This window comes from Sinocyclocheilus anshuiensis, unplaced genomic scaffold (assembly GCF_001515605.1).
Source record: "Sinocyclocheilus anshuiensis isolate Anshui unplaced genomic scaffold, SAMN03320099.WGS_v1.1 scaffold833, whole genome shotgun sequence".
Taxonomy (NCBI): domain Eukaryota; kingdom Metazoa; phylum Chordata; class Actinopteri; order Cypriniformes; family Cyprinidae; genus Sinocyclocheilus; species Sinocyclocheilus anshuiensis.
The window spans coordinates 13,309-37,322 of NW_015557088.1; the positions used below are offsets into that span (position 1 = coordinate 13,309).

Here is a 24,014-nt window from a genome sequence, read left to right on the forward strand (position 1 = left end):
GCTGTGGCTTGATCGTGCCTCATCAGGGCTTAGAAATGTTCAAAACATAGAAATAACTTTTAATATCACGTAAATTCATCCCCTGCACTTTTTCAGGCAAGTGTGTTCGCATAGAGGTTTTCAAGAGCCGGTGTGAATAAATATAGATTTAAATTCAAAGAGACAATATAGTCTGTGCATGATCTGATGTTTTATTCGGACGCAGATTAAGGCGAGATGAACATCGCGGAGCGCTAAACACTCCATGCAGTTTCATTCATACTCGAAGCCAGAGAGCGCTCTCGCGCAGAAAGTCGTAAGAGGAAATTCCTAATATGGACAAAACCGTCCAGCTATCGCTGTATGAAAACAGTTGTTTTCAGAAAAACAGAAACGTTTGGAAGCATGAAGACTTTAAACATACGATTGCGACAATATGGTTTATTTGTGTTTGTCAAGTCATCTCCAGGACATTTCTGTCCCCCTCACTTCTGAAATGATGGCTACGCCACTGCCATGGATAAAAGTGACGTGACGTGTAGGCCAAGTATGGTAACCAAAATTGGATACCAGTATCAAACCCAATAACTTTGGGTTACAAGTCCGACTGTATAACCATTAGGCCACAACTGACCTGTAAGACTGGACAAAATTTCAGACACTTTGATCTTCTAAGAAACGGACAATACAAACACAGTATATTAACATACAGGCATCTGTTTCCACATCTCACTGAGAGAAGATGTGGGAAAGCTTCTTTCTTACCTCTACATTTGTTCCTTTTCCCCCACTTCATTCCCTTCACCCATCCTTCGCTTCACTCAGCTCACTCAGAATGGTCAACAGCATAATATAATGTTCTACATGAATGCCAGTGATACTCACATTCATGTTTGGTACCACATGAAATGTCTCAGTGCAACTGGCACAGTGGTCTCAATCTTACAAGAAGTAGACTGAAAGTTAATACAGATTCTAAGAGTTTAGAATTATGTTGCTCACTGTAGAAGGTGTTGCCTCTCCCAGTGTCTTTCATGCAAATTACCATCTGTGCCCAAAAAGGTATAAACTCTTCATGTCTAGGCCTTAATCAATACAAATTCCAGTTGTTACACTCCTCACTATGTATTTTTCTAAAGTCAAGTATGCATGCTTTACTTTTAGATTTATCTTTGAGTATTTGATGTCTTGTATTGAATTGATTAATATCTCAGAATTTACTATAAAATTGGCATAATACATGTTTACCTGACTAATAATAAATTATTGCATTTGATTTGATTCTGTTTACTCTGAAATGACTGACTCCAGTAGATCATTGTATCCATGTTACCACATAACTGCGTCAGGTTAGTAATGGACTAAAGTCCAGTTGAGATGGAGCATGGGGCACTGCCATCTGGGACTTTAAAGATCCGTGTAATACTTGGCATTAGTTCAAGTGTTCTTAGATTGTAAAGCCCAAAAAAGAGAACTTCTGTTTATGTCAACTGAATGTTGTTTGACCAACCTAAATCTGAGTGGGCCTTACCTCTGTTTACTGTAATATTACTCTAGCAAAGTGTACATGGAAAACCATGGCATGACCATAGCAAAACTATTATCAGAGAAAGTAATATTGGTCGGCTTATATCTATAATAGGGTCATGATCTCTGACTAGGGATAATGTTGCTTTATTCTAGTGTGTACAGATCTATGGGGACTAAATACAAGTACTTTTAGAATGAGCAAGCATGGGGTGGCCATCAAAATAGTATTAGTCAATTACCTCTGTCTAGTGTCCAAGACTGGCAAATATGTTACCGTAAGATCCATGTAAAAATTGGCCAGCGCAAGATTCTCTGAGCAACATGAGAATCAGGATGAAAGAGTACAATCAGAAAATAGAAATGAACTAGAATAGTCAAATGTAGATTAATAATAGATTAAGAATAATAATAATAATTAGAAATGTACAAACAACCAATTGCTATATTAACTTAAATTTGTGGTTATAATAAAATGGAGTTAGATTAGAGCTACTTGAAATTGAGTTACTTTGTGCATCAGAAAGACCGAACATGCAGGAAACCTTCAGCCACCATTGGATACCTTCGTTGGACCAATTGGTTGGACCTTACAGCTCTAAGCACTTTGGATAAAAGCGTCTGCCAAACGCATTAATGTAAATACTCTCTGAGTAGTTACTTCTTTTGAACAAGTAATTAATTTGCGACAATTAAAAAGGTATAATCTATATAGTTTGAATGTGAATGAATCTACTACATCCGTACTGTTGTCTGTACTGTACATCTGTCATTTTGTCATCATCATTTGACCTAGGTAAGTAGTAGAACGCAATATTAACCACCATTAATTGTGGCCAGAACCCTCTGCAGATCACCACAGTGTGTGGTAAATGTTGATTATCGATTGAGCCTGTGGTAACTTGTCTTGAGCAACGTCATGAGCAACAACTCCACTTTGAGTTGGTCAAGGCCAGTGAGCATTGTTACATGTGCTCCATGACATGTTTAAGACCAGTTATGTTAAAACTATGTCTAAACCTGAATTTCTTGAAATCAATTTAACATACAAGTTGCAGGGAGACCAAACAGATCCCTTAAAGCCTTTGGACAATATGGTTTTCCTCTCATCAGTAGTCAACCCTACTGCAAAAATGGATGTCCTGAAGGATAACATTGATGGACATCTCAGGTCATCACCATACCTTTAGTACATTTTTGAGAGCCCAGTGTCCCAGGTCTTACTCCAGAGGATAAAAAAAATTGTTTGGGACTACATCAAATGCAAACAAATGACAAAATTGTTTCTCAGTGGAGATACAGACATTTAGGTTATAGCTCAACTGAAAATACATTTAAATTTTGATTGAAAAAAAAACAAACAAAAAAACAAAACCTCTTCAGTATTAGTCAATTACCTCTGTCTAGTGTCCAAGACTGGCAAATATGTTACCGTAAGATCCATGTAAAAATTGGCCAGCGCAAGATTCTCTGAGCAACATGAGAATCAGGATGAAAGAGTACAATCAGAAAATAGAAATGAACTAGAATAGTCAAATGTAGATTAATAATAGATTAAGAATAATAATAATAATTAGAAATGTACAAACAACCAATTGCTATATTAACTTAAATTTGTGGTTATAATAAAATGGAGTTAGATTAGAGCTACTTGAAATTGAGTTACTTTGTGCATCAGAAAGACCGAACATGCAGGAAACCTTCAGCCACCATTGGATACCTTCGTTGGACCAATTGGTTGGACCTTACAGCTCTAAGCACTTTGGATAAAAGCGTCTGCCAAACGCATTAATGTAAATACTCTCTGAGTAGTTACTTCTTTTGAACAAGTAATTAATTTGCGACAATTAAAAAGGTATAATCTATATAGTTTGAATGTGAATGAATCTACTACATCCGTACTGTTGTCTGTACTGTACATCTGTCATTTTGTCATCATCATTTGACCTAGGTAAGTAGTAGAACGCAATATTAACCACCATTAATTGTGGCCAGAACCCTCTGCAGATCACCACAGTGTGTGGTAAATGTTGATTATCGATTGAGCCTGTGGTAACTTGTCTTGAGCAACGTCATGAGCAACAACTCCACTTTGAGTTGGTCAAGGCCAGTGAGCATTGTTACATGTGCTCCATGACATGTTTAAGACCAGTTATGTTAAAACTATGTCTAAACCTGAATTTCTTGAAATCAATTTAACATACAAGTTGCAGGGAGACCAAACAGATCCCTTAAAGCCTTTGGACAATATGGTTTTCCTCTCATCAGTAGTCAACCCTACTGCAAAAATGGATGTCCTGAAGGATAACATTGATGGACATCTCAGGTCATCACCATACCTTTAGTACATTTTTGAGAGCCCAGTGTCCCAGGTCTTACTCCAGAGGATAAAAAAAATTGTTTGGGACTACATCAAATGCAAACAAATGACAAAATTGTTTCTCAGTGGAGATACAGACATTTAGGTTATAGCTCAACTGAAAATACATTTAAATTTTGATTGAAAAAAAAACAAACAAAAAAACAAAACCTCTTCTGTATAAATTCCATTTGCTCTACAAAGCTACACTTTCTGCCCTCTACCTGCCACACTCAAATGCAGAGGTTGAACATCTGTTCAGGCAAATGGGTGTGGTTAAAATCAAAGTTAAGAAACAGAATGTTACTCCACACTCTCAACGCCATGCTCCACAAAGCTGACTGCTGACTGTTACCAGCATAAACTACCACAAACCAACTACTTCTGCAACATTTTGGCATCACAGCAAAATTCCACTCCATCCTCTTTTGCTGGTTTCAGACAATGCAGTTGGACAGTGCAGATAAAGATTAGTTCTATGATTCTTCATACTTACTTATGCAGTAGACTTTCTGGAACTGGCAAAAACAAAGCTGATGGTGGCACTGTGCACTGCAGTATCAATGAGAAAAGTGCCAGTAGTTGTCAGAAAACATTGTGCAACTATTAAAGAACTTGAGGCGGGTTGCCTTGCACATCATATTTGAGTTAAGTTGCAACCTGCAATTGTTCAGTAAGGTAGCATTTGAGCAGGCTGGCTAAACAGCAGTTCTACCTTCATGTTTCTGGACAACTTTCTGGACAGAACGTCTCAGTTACGCATGTAACCCTCGTTCCCTGAGCCCTGGTGACGTCACATCAGTAATGACCGACTTTGGGATCTCGCTTAGAGAGACCAATCCACTTCAAGTGTAAACTAAACGAGCCAATGCACATTGGCATGCGATGATTGCATCTAGCTGCAGCTGATCGCAGCACGAGTATAACTAGGCAGCAGGTGCAACCGATACTCAGGTTTTCGCAGAGTCGGTGACCCGGCCGCTCAGCGGTGGTACAGCAGCTGTGGCGACGGGATGTGACGTCTCCGCTCCCTTCTTCAGGGAACGAGGGTTACATACGTAACCGAGACGTTCCCTTTCAGTCGGTCACTCTCGACGTCACGTCTGTAATGACCGACTTTGGGATCCTTACCAAAGTGCCACAGATGCTGCCTCTTCCAGTGTTCTGTGCGAGCCTCCTGCGCCCCCTTTTCGGCGTAGGCCGCGGCTCGCAACAAGAAGACCAGTCACTGTTTGTCGTAGCACTACCCACTCAGTGAGATTGGATAACACTGGGAAAACATACCCATTCCACTTGGAACAGGAACGTTGCGGAAGCCCTATCCTCCCTGAAGGAGGTTTCGGAACCACTTACACATATGAACAACCATTTAGGTGCATATGGAAGATTAAAGGTGATTATAACCCTCTTGGAAATGGCAGAAGCCTGCCGGGGAAACACGGGGCTCTGAGGCTATACTGTGGACTTTACACATATGGGATCCACTAAGGGCTCTACATATGGAACCCAGCCCTCTACCGGTTCTCACAGATTCATCGAGTGAGGGCCTGGCGCCGGACGTTCCGCCACGTCTGGCTGCCGAGGGGATGGAGGAGCTCGACAGGGCCTACCGTACGGACTCTCTGGAGCGGTTTAGTAAGCCGACACTAAACCGGGGCCTCTCAGTGCTTCTACCTGTTTGAGGCGAGAACACAGGATGATACTGGCTCCACACGAAGGCTATAGAATCTAGCGAACGTGTTGGGGGTCACCCAGCCCAGAGTAATCCTAAAACAGGCATGGGTCAATCGACGGCGAACGTAATCCAGAGGGCGAAGCAAACAGGTAATTCACAAACAGGCAAAAGTCCAGGCAGGGGCGGACTGGGGCCAAAAAGTGGCCCTGGACTTTTTGGCACAGAGCAGCCCACCAAACCCGGTCCGCAACACACTGCACCACACCATAAATGACTGGCATTCTTTTTGCATTATAATTAATATAATTAATATTAATTAATTAATATAATAAAATTAATATTTTTCTTCAACAAGGTTGCATTAAATTGATTTAAGTGACAGTAAAAATATGTATACGTATTATGAAGTACTTATATTTCAAATAAATGCTGTTCTTTAACTGAGAACCATTATACCAATAATAAAAACCATTATTAATAATTGATCAAAAATAATAACTGATAATAATTAGGCAGCAAATTAAGCAGCATTCAAATTATTTCTGAAGGGACACTGAAGACTGGAGTAATGATGCTAAAAAAGTCAGTTTTGATCACAGAAATAAATTACATTTTAAAATATCCTAAATAGAAAAACACTATTTTAAGTGTAATATTTCATAACATTATTGTTAATGTATTTTTGATCAAATCAATTCAATCATATTTTAAATAAATAAATAAATTAAAAGCCTTAATTATTTCAAACATTTAACCACCAGTGTATATAAAATAATGCATGTGAATTAATAAGCAAATTATATTTTTATTAGGCCTATAATATAAATCACTTTCATATGCACAGCACTCGAAAACAAAAGTCTTCAGATTTACAATGTTTTAGACTAAGATTGAGAATGATTTTTATAGATTTGTAAACATTTTCTTAGACACGTGAAATCACGGAAGAAAGCCTTTATAGAGATATAGCTACATTAACTCTTATCTCATGTCTGCTAAAAACTTTAAACTGTAAACTTTAAAAAAACTTTTTGACGAGCGCTTTTGAGCTGCTGCACTGAGCCAGAAAATGCTAAATTAATTAGAATTTTTTTATCAAGTGGGCCGCGCGGGCCATTCATCTGGGCCACTGGAAAGATATATGTACATTTACTACAATTCATTTTTTTAAATATATTTACATAAAAGGGATGGCCCACATTGTACAGCGGCCCACCAGGAAAACTCCCTGTGCTCCAGATGGCCAGTCCGCCACCTGAGCAGGCAGGGCACACCCTGTGCCTGTTAAGCCAGGGTGATGGCATCCACTATCTAGTGGGCCATCCTCTGCTTAGAGACGGCATTCCCCTTTTACAGTACGTACCATCTCAAGGCTGGGATGGGACAAAGCAAAGCTAGGGCTGGGTCTGCCTCCTCCAGGGGCAGTGCTTGCAGGTTCACTACCTGATCCCTGAAGGGGGTAGTAGGAACCTTGGGCACGTAGCCATGCCAGGGCCTCTGGATTACCTGAAAGTCAGCCAGCCCAAACTCTAGGTACGATTTGTCGACCGAAAATGCATGCAGGTCCCCTACCCTCTTGATGGAGGCCAATGCAATCAGGAGCAGAGTTTTCATTGAAAGAAACTTTAGCTTGACTGACTGCAAGGGCCCAAATGGGCCCTGCTGTAGTGCTCTGGGCACTAGAGTCAGGTCCCAAGAGGGTATAGAGGGGGGCCGGGGAGGATTTAACTTTCTCGCTCCCCTAAGGAACCTGACAACCAAATCATGCCTTCCTACGAACTTCCCTTCCACAGGGTCGTGATACGCAGCAATCGCAGCCACATAGACTTTAAGGGTGGAGGGAGACAGCCTTCGCTCCAACACTTGCTGCAAAAAGGACAGCACAACTCTGATCGGGCATCTACGGTGAGAAGAACACCACTTGACGAACAGGTTCCACTGCAAGGCATAAGCGTTCGTAGACGGTGCTCTTGCCGAAGTGATGGTGTCTACTACCTCTTGGGGTAGGTCATCTAGAACCTCCGCGTCCTGTCCAGGGACCAGACATGAAGTTTCCAGAGGTCTGGATGCGGGTGCCCCGTCTCTGAGTCAGTAGATCCTTCCTCAGAGGAATCTACTAGGGAGGGGCTGTCACAAGGAGCATTAGTTCCGGGAACCAGGTCCAAATGGGCCAATAGGGTGCCACAAGCAGGACCTGCTCCTCATCCTCCCTGATCTTGCACAGTGTCTGTGTGAGAAGTCTCACTGGGGGAAAGCATACTTGCGCAGGCCCCGCAGCCAGCTGTGTGCCAGTGCATCCGTGCTGAGTGTTCCCTCGGTCAGGGAGTAAAACAGTTGGCAGTGAGATGTCTCTGGAGAGGCACACAGGTCTACCTGAGCGGCTCCGAAACGTCTCCAAATCAGCTGGACCATCTGGGGATGGAGTCTCCACTCTCCGGGGAGTGCAGCTCGTGACAGCTCGTCGGCTGCATGGTTGAGTAGATCCGGAATGTGAATGGCATGAAGTGACCTCAGATGCTTCTGACTCCAGAGGAGGAGGTGGTGGGTGAGTTGCGACATGCGACGGGAGCGTAGACCACCTTGTCGGTTGATGTACGCAATGGTCGCACTGTTGTCCATTCGGACCAGCACGTGCTTCTCTCGTACGCGCCTTCTGAGACGGTTCAAGGCAAGGCATACTGCTAACAACTCTAGGCAGTTGACATGTCAGTGCAGTTGGGGGCCCGTCCAAACCCCCAACACTGCATGCCTGTCGTACGTGGCCCCCCAGCTGGTGGTAGAGGCATCCGTGTAAACCACAGCATGCCTGGAGACTTGTTCCAGGGGCGCTCCTGCCCGGAGAAATGCAAGGTCTGACCACGGGGTGAAGGTTTGGCGGAAGCCCGGTGTGACTTGGACCCGGTGAGTGCCGCATTGCCATGCCCACCTCGGGACTCGGCCATGGAGCCCGTGTTGAAGCGGTCTCATAAGAAGCAGCGCCAGTGGTGTGACTGCCGCTGCAGCTGCCATACACCCCAGGAGCCTCTGAAACGGTTTCAGTGGGACCGCCGTCCTGCTCTTGAACGTATTCAGGCAGTTCAGCACCGACTGAGCACGTTCCTGCATGAGGCGTGCTGTCTGTTCGACCTGAGACTGAGCTAGTATGAGCCAGTCGTCGAGGTAACTGAGAATGCGAACGCCCTGCTCTCTCAGGGGAACAAGGGCTGCCTTCACAACTTTCGTGAAGACACGGGGCGACAGGGACAGCCCGAAGGGCAGGACCTTGTACCGATATGCTCGTCCTTTGAACAGACCTTCAGGTCGATTGCTGCAAACCAATCTCGGAGACAGATGCACCCGAAGATGCGTTTCTGCGTCAACATCTTGAACAGTAACCGGTGAAGGGCCCGGCTCAAGACATGGAGGTCCAAGATCGGTCGTAACCCATCACCTTTCGTGGGTAAAATGAAGTAGGGGCAGTAAAACCCCGTCTTCATATTGGCTGGAGGGACCGGCTCTATTGCTTACTTCGCCAGTAGGACTGCGATCTCTGCATGCAAGACAGGCGCATCGGCCACCTTCACTGATGTGAAGCGATATGCAGCTGAACTTGGGGGGACGCCGGGCGAGCTGAATTGCATAGCCGAGTCTGATGGTCCGCAGGAGCCAGTGAGATGGTTTGGGTAGCCAGGCACCCAGAAACCGTACAAGCTGGACCAGCGGGACCACCGACGTACCCGCGGTGGGGCAGTGAGGTGGAACGTAGGGACCCGGTCCATGGGTGGACCGAAGAGGGGTCTGAGTGTGCGGTGGAATGCTTACCTGGTTCCACTGTTTGGCAGAGGGTGCGTGAGTAGGGCCTTTGATGACGCTCTCAAACCGCCCGCTGCTGCCTACTGGCGAGAGAGGAGGATGAGTGTGGTCCGATGTTGGTCCGTCCGCGACTCTCCATGCCCTCTTGGGACCCAGAGACAGAGAAAACCACTCTCTTGTCGAGGTTTTTGGAAACCAGATTCTCCACCCGGCCCTCCTCTGGGGGAGGGAGAGGTGCATTCACCATCCCCCAAAGAGCAGTTCCCTCTCTCTCTGGGTCGACTGTCCCGAGGCCTTGGGGAGGTTTGAGGCAGCTTCTCCACAGACCACATAAGCATCGCCGGACAGACCAGTGGCCTGATGTATAAACGTTGCGTACGCACATAATGGGCATAGAAATGTGCATATGCAATTTTCCACGCACAAATATGTGCGTAAATATGTGCGCACCGTACGGACACTCTATACCATGCGTACGCACTCTTTTACTGGAGTGAGCGAAATAATGAAGCAAACAGAATGATTTAAGTCTGTTTTAATTTTTACATACACATTTAGATTAAATATGACACTCTCAATAATGAAGTTAAGCACTGAAATTTCATGAAATTATTATCCAGAAATTACAAAATTTTGATATGAATTTAAACAGAAATATTTGCAGTGGATGTGCTGCTTTCGAACAATTTTCCTGTGGTATGCGATGTAATGTTTTAATCACAGTGAGGATTGCTTGGCGCATGACAATTGCGCTTTAAATTGTGTTCTAAATAGCAAAACTCATGTTCTGAGAAAATACTTTTGCGCGAGTAATGATAATTGATGTAAACTTGATTCGTCTGATGGCTTTGGAACACAGATGGTAACGACAGACATAAGGATGCACTTGTTGATCAAACAGTCCATTGGCTGGTTTGAACAGGTCCGATGACAGTAGAACCTCTGTTCACAGGTGACACAGACAGTAGCCTAATGATAACCCCTTTTGTGCTCTTCCCAATATTGTGACAAACACCATATTTAAAAGATAGAATTTGTGTTCCTCATGTGTTAACATGTTGATCATAGTTAATTGTCAGTTTATCTGTCTCTATGTCTCAGATTGATCTGCTGAAACAGGAAGTAGTAAAGAAAGACTCTGAGTCGATGGCGCTGCAAACTAAGCCTAACACACTGAGCAATCAAAACTCTGACTGCAAACAGCACATAGAAGTCCTGAAGGAATCTCTCATAGCAAAGAACAGAGCTAATATCCTTCAGACAGAGGCAAGTATTTCCGTAGAACATAAATTTACACACATCTGTCACACTTTTCACACCCATAAATAACTGCATTTGACCGGGAATGTCCTTGTTATTTTGATATCAAAATCTTCAGCTTGCCCTTTAGCTGGGCATCATCTCTACAGAACATGGAACACTCGAATGGAACATTGAGTTTTAAAGTATTTTATGCTTTTAAATTAAATAAATTAGCACAAAATTTTATAATTCTGACAGGGCTGAGGGGAGTCTCTATAGACTACAGTGAAAAGGATCTTTTTTGGGCCAATGTTCTTGTTAAAGAGGAGAAAACATTGTTAAGATCATGTTACCAATAATTGTTGAGATAAACAAAGAACACTGAGTCTAAAAATGAGGTTGAGGGCAAAGTACCATAATATGAAATATGAGATTTTTTATGTGATTTGTTTTTCCACATCACAGCGAAGCAGCTATGTGCATAGACACAGTCTATAACTCAATGGTGTGCCTCTCAGGTGAAGAGTAACCTAACCCTCAGTTCTCACATTCTCACTGCATTTTTAATAGCCTGAAATGCTGTAACCTGCATGCCCTGCCTATATATTGGACTTGAATATACTGTATGTGTCTCTAAAAATGAGCAATAAGCATCCTAAATGATGTAGTCAATAGTTATTAACAGCACTATATCACTAAATTATTTACCTGAAAAACAGAAAAAAATTTCTAGGTCCCTTCTGAATCCTAACTCGGAGGGGCAAAGTCACAAAGAGGGCAAAGGGGACTAGCGTCAACAGGGGCATTCAGAGAACACTGGGGACATTTGTTTAAGGCCATACATTTCACTATGATCTAAAATCACTAAAATCTGCCAATTTACACCAATGTGATTAGACAAGATTGTGTGTTGTTTCCTCAGCAATGACACAGGTTCTGTCCGTTTTGGTAATGAAATCATCCAGAGTCTAAATGACTAGCTTTCAGACACACAATAGCTAAAACTAACTAAACCCAGACACCTGCCACCTGGCAAGGAGCATCCTTTCATTCAGGCCCTCAAAGGGAAGCATATGTACCATTTGTCATAAATTATACGAATTAAAATAAAAGGTCATGAGACTTTTGAGTGATCCCAAGTCTGGTGAATAAACGAATGAATGAATGAATGAATGAATGAATGAATAAATAAATAAATAAATAAATAAATAAATATCATTTTGAATTTCCTCTAAAAGACTGTTTGCCATTAGGTAGATTCTCTACGTCTACGTCTGGAGGAGAGAGAGTCATTCCTAAACAAGAAGATCAAACAGACCCAGGATCTCATAGAAGAGAAGGGAACACTAAATAGTGAGATATGTAACCTGAAGGACATGTTGGAGGTCAAGGAGAAGAAGATCAACATCCTGCAGAAAAAGGTACACCAGACATATTTGAAATGTATTGAAGTATTGAAGTACCTCACTTATGTACTTGAGGACAATGCATTTTTCCCCCTCAAAAGCTGTTTTACAAACTGATGCTTTATTCTGCAATACTGTACTAAGACCAACGTCTGTAGAAAGCCACATACTACACAGCTGATTAAAACTGATTGGCAGTATGGCTAAATATATTGATGTATGTCCATTTGTGCAGCCATTGCAGTATGTTTCATATGCTCTCTACAGGATGTCTGTGTAGTAGTAGCAAGACCAGCCAGAACAAACATAAACCTTTAGCATCATTAACATGCTAAATGTCATTATATATAAATGTCTTATCCTGAGAGTTGTCATCATACGCGGCTCTCGCATCAGTCAGGCGAGCCAAAATGCACACAGTTCTAGTGTCATATTTAGCTTTACAACATAAAAGGTTTGTGCTTTCTGTTTTTGTTTTTTTTTGCATGATGATAAATTGCATTTTAAGTTATTAATTTCAAAATCATCAGGCGTGTTTTTTGTTTTTACAATGGAGCGGTTTGTAATTAAAACTACAACTTCGGATGCTACTTCTTTAAATGAACAGTTGATGACACAGTCAAAAAAGCTATAGGAAATATAGAGATAACTAGAAAAAAAAAAAAAACCTTCCCCTGGATATCATACAATGCCACCAAAAGCAAGGTATTTTGTAAACTCTGATCTAAAGCAAAAGACATGCATGCTCCACTCCCATCTACCACACACAAGAGAGAATCTTGTAAAGCCTTTGTAAAAGATGGCTTTTCTAGCTGGTCAAAAGCACTAGAACAATGCTGTAACAATGCTGCCTAGGTATGGATCGAACCAGAGTCTCTGGTGATCTAAGATATTTCCCACCGAAAAGTTGAAACCAAGAGCAGAAAAGCAATGAACCAGGATACTTGAGTTTTCAAAAATAAGAGTGATCTTTACATGAGGAACAAAAAGATAGAAAGTACAACACAACTAAGGAGAGCCAAGCTTCCACAAAACAGAGAAAACAAATTAGACACATTGGTCAAAAAACAAACAAACAAACAAAAAAAAACAATATGGTACAGACTTCTCTCAAGAGCTGGTCACTGCATGAGCATAGGTTAAAGACTGAATACAAAGGCAGGCAACAAACAGACATAAAGGGTAAGACAGGAGAATGGAATCAAGGCTAACAAACAGGGCACTGAGCAGGGTTTTGGACATTGGCATCATCTGCAGGAAAGCAGAGTATAGAGCTCAGTGTGTAAGTACTACCTGCAGGCCTGGAGGGAGCATGGCATTGAGAGCTCAAGGCTCTGGTCAGGAGGGGAACAGCAACCCAGACACGTCATCTTTATAGGTTCAGGTGTCATGAAAGATCACATTGACACCATGCTGCAGTTAGTATTGCTAACACTGCCAACGCTCTACATTCAGGCAGACACAAGCAGATGGAAGACACAAGAATTGCTTCATTGCTTGGTTTATCATCCATCCATTTTTTTTTTTGCATGCCAGGGATTGGCAATTCGAGGGAACACAAATGAGGATTCTAATTCACTTAACAAATTTGTGAGCGCAAATTGTCCCAGTGCTGAAGTCATCGTTGGCTCGCAAGGAATTACTGAGTAGCAGGTTATTCTGTAATTCTGATGCATGTTTACTGCTGTAAAATCTTAATTTTCCACCAAGTATCAATAAATTCTATCTTCTACCTCACTATTCTCATCTTGTTGCTTGTCCATTGACAGTTTAAGAGACTTAATGGATTTAGGGCTATTTAATGACCTTTATTTCTGGATCTCTCTGAGACAGACAAAATCAATTAATACAATATATAAATTGATATTGAATGGACCACCCATTAGTCCAAAGATGGAATCCAACAGCATAGGTGAAGTATAATATGTGTAGGTCTTTCATCTGCTCTTTTGTAAAGTTTGTGGATTCATGATAAATTTGATTCTAGCTCTGTGTTGAATCTGAATCCAATTTCAAGTGATAATTAAATTTAGACTATTTCTATTTAGGAACTAATCGCAAATATTGGTAATGTTTTAATTTAGATATTTATTTTGGATACCCCATCCTTTCAATTATCCGTTCATTAGGGACCTGATGACAGCTGGGGTTACGGATCTCACAGTCACAAATTCTCCAGTCTGATTATAGTCAGGGGGTGTATGTTAACTAATACCTTTACAAAAAGTGTAGTTTAGTTAGTCTCTTTCATACAACTTGCTAAATCAGTGATAGACATATGTCAAAAGGTCTGTGCCCCATACCTTCTGCTCCATTCATTCATGAGTCTTCAGTTTGCTCTATCCTGGCCATAGATTTGAGGTAACATCAGCCTCCACGTGATCTACTAGTCATAATGGTTTCATGAGAATCCAAAATAAAGCAAACATAACATTTTATTTGTCAAGTAAGAATGTACCATGACAATTACATAATTAAACAATACGAATCCAATTCAGAAACAATAAATATATTACAATCTAAAGCCTCGTACACACCGGGACGATTATCGCGCGCGCGTATCGCCGACGTTTTTTGACGCGTCGTTTGTGTTCATACCCAAGCGATTTTCGCAGGCGATGAGCCGAGTGAACGTGCAAATTCACTCCCTGACATTAGATGGCGCTTAATAAAAAACAGAAATACCCCGGTACACATCGAATCCTATTTGATCTGCAATTTCTCTCCATAACAACTCCATCTTATCGAGATTTTTGTAGTCGCTGTGTCGTTTGTCATAAAGCCCTTTGTGTTCAGACACCAATGAGACCAGCAGCTCTACATTCATCTTGCCTCGATGCATCTTCTTGGTCTACTTACTTCCTCTTTGTCGTTAGGTATCAAATGTGTGCTCGGCAAGACCGTTTTGTGCTTGAGCGCCACCAAGTCGTGTTTTACTGTAACTTCAGCAGCTCCAGGCACGTGAACAAAAGCGCCAATCTCATTGGTCGGCCAGTTTTTAACGCGGCGCGTCAAACCAAAAAAACGAGGCCGAGGCGTTTTTAAAAAAACGCTTTTACGCCTCGTGTTTTGCATCGGTGTGCACACTCATATTGGCGCCCTTTGTTTAGTCACGAAGCGTTAAACGTCGGCGATAATCGCGCGCGATATTCGTCCCGGTGTGAACAAGCCTTAAGTTATAAAACACAGAAGGCCTTTGAGTTGGTCAGAATCCCATGACCCAGAGATAGGAAAATACAGATTTCTGAGAATCATCCTCAAATTTAACCCTGAACTTGATAAAACAATAATTTTTAATTTAAAATAGGTTTCGAGCCTCTCAAATTTAAAAGGGTTACTGCAGCTTAACTAGAGCATGACATTTACAACACCAAGGAATGGACATATTTGTATACTAATAATGTATACAATGCATGCACTGTAAGTCTGTATATAAGGATCTGCCAAATGCATTAATGTTATGTAAATGAAGTCATGTTGCTTCTCATTTGCATAAAGTTGACTGGGAACAATCTCTGCCACACAGATCGGCAGAAATTCCCAATTGTCTTTGAAAATGAATATCCAGTTGTTTTGCTGCTAAAATTGCTCTCACTGCCTTTCATTTGTAGAGTGATCTCAATAACGTGCATTTCTGAATGTGATTTCAAAAGGATGTGGTACAAATTGGGACAGTTTAGACCGGTCATAATCTTGACTCCTTGGGCTGTTTCGGTGGTAAATCTGCATACATAATTGGAGCCAAACAATCTCAATTTAGAACAAATAATGCTTTCAGTTTAGAGCCCTGCAGAGAAAGGCCTGTGTTTACACACACACACAAATGCAACCAAGCACTCCCAGTCCCACAGACTCTCTCAATTACTACCAAATTCACATGTAAATTTGGATTAGATCTAATCCAGTTGACACATGTAAGGCAAAACTTGAAGACTGTTTGATCTGAATACATTATACAGAGAGATGTAAGATTATCTGGGCATGGTAAGTGAAATGCTTTCTAAGCTGGAGACACCTCAGTTATCTGCCATCCTACACTTTTTGTTTTCCAATGCTCTTCCCTTATAGTAATCTAAAAAGACAACTCTCAAAATAGTTTAGCATGGTAATGAATATGAATATGACAATGCTAATGTATTTAGTCTTGGCAGAATAGATCTGCGACACTGCTGCTGCTGCTGCTACAGAGCAAGGACAGAGGCCTTGTCCACACTAATATGTTTTCTTTTTTCTTTTTCTCTCCGTTTTGGCCTGAGACGGCACTGAGACAGCGTTTTTGTCAAGGAAAACAGAGCTTCTTTAAAACGCTCCCAAAGTGGATAAATTTGAAAATGGCGTTTTTGCTTTGTAGTGTGGACTGTGAAAACGGAGGCTTTTGAAAATGACAATGCATTTTTAGTCATGGGATGGCATATTGCACCAATAGATAGCTATTGTTTATACAAACAACGGTGTTGTGCCTGATATGTGCTATTACCTTTCACACTGTTGCTACACTGTTGCTTTGTACCCTCTTCATATTAAAGTCCTGCAAAGATGACCGAAAATTTACTCACCTGGGAGTAATGAAACACAATTGGAACAGGAACAGAAAGGGAACCAAATATGGGCATGTCACACACGAGGGAAAACTAGGTCACGGAGCACATGGGGAGCAAAACAAACAGACTGACAGTCCATATTCCTGACAACATGAGGGCAGTCACATTTTAGATCAAACATATAATGGAGAGTGAGCGCGACCTGGATGTGTCAGTGAATGATGAGATATTTTAGTAAATAAAGTCCTGCCAGAAAAATTGCATGAAAACGTATTATGTCTGTTGCGTCTATATCATCTCAGTGAACCTTAATGAGGTTTAACACATGCGCAGTAAGGCGAGTTTCAGTGTGGATGAGAAACATTTGGAAAACGCTAATGTGGACGGAGAGCGTTTTGAAATGAAAATGCCGTTTTCAAATGTATCTGGATTAATGTAAATGTAGCCAGAGACTTCCTACTGCTAGTACATTCATAGCCAAGCTGATCATCCCACAACAAAGAAGGAGAAAAAAAAAACATGAGATGACAGTAAGGTAATGAGGACAGCATTAAGCAGATCTACTGCCAAGACATACAACTCTGGAGAAAGAAAAAAAAAAGAAACCGACACAGGCACACCTCATTCTGCTTAATGAAGTACTGATTAGGTGATAACCTCAACCAAATCTTATTTAACAAGGAAAAGTAAAAAAAATAAAAAAAAAACTGCTGTGGTCATCAATGTTCTTTTGCAATAAAACCAGCCGGATGGCAAAACAGTGCTAGTAGTAACTATTAACCATACCCAAAAGAGTTGAAAAGAAAAGTTTTGAGTGAGAAAAAGAAGAGTTCAATTCTGGCTTTACTGGTATAGAGATACAGTGAGCGTCAGGTTGCTTTTATCCTTAAAATTTCAAAGACAGTGGTTCATAAGAACAAGGTCAAGCTTCAGACATTGGGGACAGCAAAGCTACAGACCAGCAGAGGGCAAAAACGAATCTCCACTGACTGGGATGACCGCCAAATCGTGCAAACCTGAAAAAAAAAATCAATGAGAAGCAAAGAAGAGCCAAGCTGAGAACTGGAGTAAGGTCATCTTCTCTGATGAGTCCAGTTTTCAGCTTTGCTCAACACCTGTCCATCTAATGGTTAGATGGAGACCTGGAGAGGCCTACAAGCCAAAGTGTCTCACACCCACTGTGAATTTTGGTGGAGGATCGGTGATGATCTGGGGGTGCTTCAGCAAGGCACATTTGTCTTTGTGAAGGGTACATGAATCAAGCCACGTACAAGGTTGTCCTGGAAGAAAACTTGCATCCTTTCTGCTCTGACAATATTTCCCAACTTTGAGGATTGGTTTTTCCAGCAGGACAATGCTCCATGCCACACGGCACATGTGACCGACAAACACTAACTGAAAGGACTGGGGCTTTTAAACACTGGGTGATTGGGAAAACACAGGTGCAAGGAATGACTAATTAAAGGGAACACGGCACACCTGGGGAGGGAAAACACAACACAAAGAGTCCAGGGGCGTGACATTACTCCCCCCTCCTGGAAGGTGCGTCCTCGCACCGTATAAACAACATGGGGAGGGGAGTGGGTGGGAACTAGGGAGGAGGCACAGGAGGAGGACGGACGCCCGGGAGGGGGCCGGCAGACAGAGTCCAGGGAGTGGAGCCGGCGCGACTGAGGACCAAGGTGGAGCTGGCGGGAGGAAGGATCCCAACGGAGCTAGTGGGACAGAGCGACGAGGTGCAGCCAGAGGAGTGGAGTCCAGAGGCGATGGTGAGTCGACGCCCGACTAAGGCGGAGCCGGAGGGACGAGGGAGCCCGGTGGAGCTGATGGATCGATGGATGACGGTGGAGGCGAGGGAGCTAGGAGCCGAGGTGGAGCCACTGGGTCTACGAGCCGAGGCTGAGTCCGGGCCTCGGAGGCTGGAGGCGAAGGTGAGGGAGACTCCAACCGTGGTGACGCTGGAGGATGGCAGTCCCGCGGGGCTTGCACCGCAATGTGGGTTGGGGATCTGGAGCCCTTCCTGGGCTAAGCGAGGAATCAGGAGACCTTCCTGGGCTAAACTTGGGATCAGGAGCCCTTCCTGGGCTAATCTGGGGATCAGGAGCCCTTCCTGGGCTAAACTGGGGATCAGGAGCCCTTCCTGGGCTAAACTGGGGATCAGGAGCGTATCGCGGCGGGAAATGGCTCTCTGTCATCGGTGGGCTCAGGCTGATGCTCCGTACCGCGGGGAGATGGTTGGCTGGGCTCTGGGTCCGGAGTGGGTCCGGCGAGATCCTCCACGGGGCAGATGGTGAGTGGTGACCCATTTCTCGCCAGAGTCCACTCCACGAAGGCGGCGAATTCTTCCCGAGGACCATCTTCGGATGACAGCGCGTCGTCCGGATAGCTGGTGATGTTCGCGACCAACAGGAACAGTTTGGTATGGTCCCCGAGAGCTTTGTCTCCCTGCTCCAGCAGGAGGAGGAGGAATTCGGGGCGAGTGAAGGGATCCATGGGGAAACAACGTATTACTGTTTTGGTCGGTCCTTCTGTCACACTTCTCGGGAGGCAAGGAGCGAAGAACGAGGAAACACGGAGATAACTTCAATTAACAGTCTTTAATGATCACACGGGGAACGTAGGAGACACTGGAACACAAGGAATGACGTTTGAGGACCGACAAACACTAACTGAAAGGACTGGGGCTTTTAAACACTGGGTGATTGGGAAAACACAGGTGCAAGTAATGACTAATTAAAGGGAACACAGCACACCTGGGGAGGGAAAACACAACACAAAGAGTCCAGGGGCGTGACAACAAGATGGATGGTCATAAGAAAACAAAGCTGAGCTGCTTGAATTTTTGCATCAAGAATGGCATAAAGTCACCCAACAGCAATGTGAAAGACTAGTGGAAAGCATGCCAAGATACATGAAAGCTGTGATGGAAATTAGGGTTACTCCACCAAATATTGATGTCTGAACTCTTCCTGAACTCAATACTAAATTTAAAACATTAGTATTGTGTTGTTTAAAATGTTTAAAAATTAGTAAAACATTTTTCTTTGCATTATTCCAGTAGTCTAAAAACACTGCATCTTTTTTTTTTTTTTGTTATTTTGAACAGTTGTCATTTTCTGCAAATAAATACTCTAAATGACAATGTTTATTTGTAATTTGGGAGAAATGTTGTCAGTATTTTATAGAATAAAACACATAAAACACATACCTACAAACAGTAAAACCAGAGAAACAACTAGCTACTTATTAGCATGGATATTATTAGCATATTGGCTGGTTATTAGTACTCATCAAGCACATATTAATGCCTTTTTCTGCATGACCATATTTTAGATCCCGCAGATTAGGAGTTTGTTGAGGCAAAAGTTGTAGTTAACAGTTAACACTGAGAATTGGACCTTGAAATAAAACCCAAACTAAATTAACTTATACAGCCATATTATCTTTGCAAGCACAGACAGTTTTATATTATATTATATTATATTTTATTATATTATATTATATATCACAAAAAATAAAATACATAAATAATTGTTGTTTGCAGTAATAATGGACAATTGTTCAATGAGTAAAAATAAATAAATAAATAAATAAATAAAGATTAAACAATAAGCTTTAAAAAGGATTGTACAACTGCACATTAGGTGGCAGTATGTACTAAGAATGAGACTTGCCATTAAACAAAAGCAGAATGTCTTGATTTTTCTTAGTGTCCATTTCCATGGTGACTCCTGGATTTGGCACTCTGCTGAGAATGTCTTTGTGCCTTCATCGTGAACATATTCTGAATTAACTGAACTTACTCCTAGCTGTGCTTTTGGAATCAATTATGATTAAAGGGGTCATATGATGCTGCTAAAAAGAACATTATTTTATGTATTTGGTGTAATGAAATGAGTTTATGCGGTTTAAGGTTAAAAAAACGCATTATTTCCACATACTGTACATTATTGTTTCTCCTCTATGCCCCGCCTTTCTGAAACGCGTTGATTTTTACAAAGCTAATCGGTCTGAAAAGCGAGGTGTGCTCTGATTGGCCAGCTATGCAGTGCGTTGTGATTGGCCGAATACCTCAAGCGTGTGACGGAAATGTTACGCCCCTCGCCACATTGTGATGCCCTGTCAGGCCGGAGTGACGAGACAAAAACATTAAAACCCATTATAGACGAGTTGAATCATTAGTGGCAAATTCTTTAAATATAAAAAACATATTTATAATCTGTGAGTCAGAACAGCCGGCATTGTAGTCTACTCTCCCAGGATCAGGAAACAGTCCTCCATAAAATGTGCTGCACACATCTGAATATTTGGGTTGAACTGTTCTGGAACAGTGTTGTAAATACAACTTAACCACTGATTTCTAGTCGTGTCCTCTTTTGGAAGACCAAACAAAGTAGTTTCGCTTTCACAACGAAACACAGCGTCACACACGGCGGGCTAGAGTGAGCGGAGGCCGGCGGCTAGAGTGAGAACGGCCGGCGGGATTGAGAACGGCGTGACCGGCGGATTCGACGAAGGAGCGGCCGGCGGGCTTGCGGCAACCACATGTGACGACCCCGGACTGGACTCCGCTTCGTCCACGGTGAAAGCCGATCCGGTGATCCACAGCACGAAGTTGATGTATTTCCTCAGCGACCAGCACGGATCAGCTCTAGGCATGAGGAAGCGGATATCGTCCTTTTTTGGAAGGCCAAACAAAGTAGTTCGCTTTCACATTGAAATGCAGCGTTTTCACGACATGGCGGCGGCGGCAACAATACTACAGCGAGTATAAAAGTTACGCCTTCTTTCTTTGCATGAACATTTGGGCGGCGTTATACAAATCTTCCCACATTGTGACGTAGACAAGTGGGGGGGAGTTGGAACGAGCCATTTTAGGTAGGCGTGGTTGACTCTTAACTTTTATAAAGAATATCTCTTTGTATTTGAGACTTTAGTCTTTGCAACTTTACAGATCTTCTTTATGCACCAAGAGCTTGTAACACTTCAAAGAGAAAGGAAAAATTTAAATTTCATATGACCCCTTTAAGGTAGGTTTAGGGTATGTTGGTAAGTGTGATGCATCTTTCCAACTAAAATTTCCTGAAATAAATGACACACACCTGGGTTGTTGTTCAAAATGCTTCCAACTTCTCCAACTGGAACTATTTATCAGTCACTTTTCATCTGGAAACACAGATGAAAAGGTTTTGTTGTGGGTTGGCAGTTTTTAAACTTTCAAGAATAATTAAAAAGATGTCCATTATTCTTGAATAACTGTCTCACAAAGATTACACCCTTATTGTACCAGTTTCTATCAAATAAAGACTTATTTTTAAACTTAATATATTTGTTGTTCCAAATCACTGAGTTATGTTTAGAAAAGTTATGCTTAAAAATGAGCATCCATAATAAACAAACCGAGAAGAAAGCTTTATCAGAACCTTGTTAACATCAAAATGAATAAAATAAATAAATACATCAAAAATGTAAAAACAAACAAATAAATGAATACAATAGAATAGAATAATTCTAAATTCCCTAACTTGTTAAAAATGAACTCAGGGTTGACATTACAAATTTTGCATTTACATTTTAGGTAGTTCTTAATCCATTTGTTCTTAAATACACAGCAGCACTAAAGTCCAGTACGTTAAGACCACCATCTTCAACTGGATTGCACAAGATGGCCTTTATTAAATAATGTGGTCTGTTCTTCCAGATGAAATTGAACAAAAAAGTATCCACCTCTTTTATGACCAATTGTGGAACGTCTAATGCAAGAGCCGTATACACTAAACCTGACAACCCTTCAGTTTTGGCTAATGATATTCTTCCTTTTATTGACAGATCTCTCATTAACTAAGAATTACATTTTTGTTTAATTTTCTTAATTGGTGTAAAATTCATATTATTTATCTCCTTTTTATCTTTTACAAATCATAATACATAATGCAGTTGTCGTTGCTAGGAAACGCTTGTTTTGTTTACTGTGTTGAGACATGCTGAAGTTGCGCTTGGTCTCGTACTCTCTCGCATACCTTGTCAGTGTCGTGCGCTTGCTTAGCCCTTTGTTGTGATAAACAGTAAAGTGTGTTCAGCTGAATTCAATTTCCGTTTTGTCAAACGGGTATAAAAAAGGTTAGTATACCGTGGCAGCCGTCGTGTGAAGACCAAAGAGTGTAAAGACCATCGAATCTACCGTGCGCCTCCACCGTGCAAGGACACCGGCAAGGGACATAAGTATTGCTTTTGATTCATCCTCTTTTCTGCACCTTGCTTCACTTCTGTTTCAATTTTAATGACCAACTCTTATGCCGAGTTCACACTGCATGATTTTCAAAGACATCGCATCACTGTTGGTTTCACACTGAACGACTATCTGGGGTAGCATTCCTATAACTCCTCCCCGAACTTCCCACTGCCCTGTATCTTGATCTGTCATTGGCTGTAGGTCATCGCCGATGTGTTTTTCAGTCAGAACTGCTGAAAGAGGTGGAGGTACTGGTCTGCTTATCTCTAATGATCGGAAATGTATTCCTTTACCTTTTCTGGGTATTAACAGCTCCTTTGAATCACATTCAGTCACTATTACCCACCCTTTTAAAATCCATTTTGTAGTTGTTTATCGACCCCCAGGACCACAAGGTAACTTCTTAGATGAATTAGATGTGCTGCACTCAACCTTTCCTGAGGATGGTACTCCCCTAGTTATGCTTGGAAACTTCAACATCTACCTAGATAAACCTCAGGCTGCAGACTTCCACACTCTGCTTGCCTCTTTTGATCTCAAGAGAGTGTTAACTACGGCTACTCACAAATCAGGCAACCAACTGGACCTTATTTACACATGACACTGCTCTACTGATCATGTGCTGGTTACTCCATTGCACACCTCGGATCACTTCCTCCTCCCTCTTAACCTCAACATGATACCTGACACAACACATACCCCTCCACATGTCATCTTTCGACATAACCTATGCTCACTCTCAACCTCCCGGCTATCTGCTATGGTTTCATCTTCGCTTCCTCCCCCTAAACAGTTAGCATCTCTTGATGCTAACAGTGCTACTGATACTTTCTGCTCCACTCTACATCTGGTTTAGACACTGTCTGCCCCTTGTCTTCCAGGTCAGCCTGTACCACCCCTTCTGCCCGTTGGCTATCTGATGTTCTCCGCGAACATCGTTCTAAGCTCAGGGCTGCTGAAAGGGTGTGGTGCAAACCAAAAAATCCTACTGACCTTAATATGTATCAGTCACTCCTCTCTTCCTTCTCTGCTAATGTCTCCACTGCTAAAAGGACATACTATCATAAGAAAATTAACAATTCGTCTAGCTCTCGCATGCTCTTTAAAACATTTTCCTCTCTCTTTTGTCCTCCTCCTCCCCCTCCTTCATCAACTCTTAATAGCTGACGACTTTGCCACGTTCTTCATTAATAAAATTAAAACCATCAGTGCACAATTTTCCACACCACAATCTGTACATCTTACCAGCAAACATACACTC

The 24,014-nt window shown here is 42.1% G+C and overlaps 1 pseudogene; it reads left to right on the forward strand.

Moving 5' to 3' along the window:
* LOC107677037 (ERC protein 2-like) overlaps positions 1-24,014 on the forward strand; it is a 108,681-nt pseudogene that overhangs the window by 4,085 nt on the left and 80,582 nt on the right.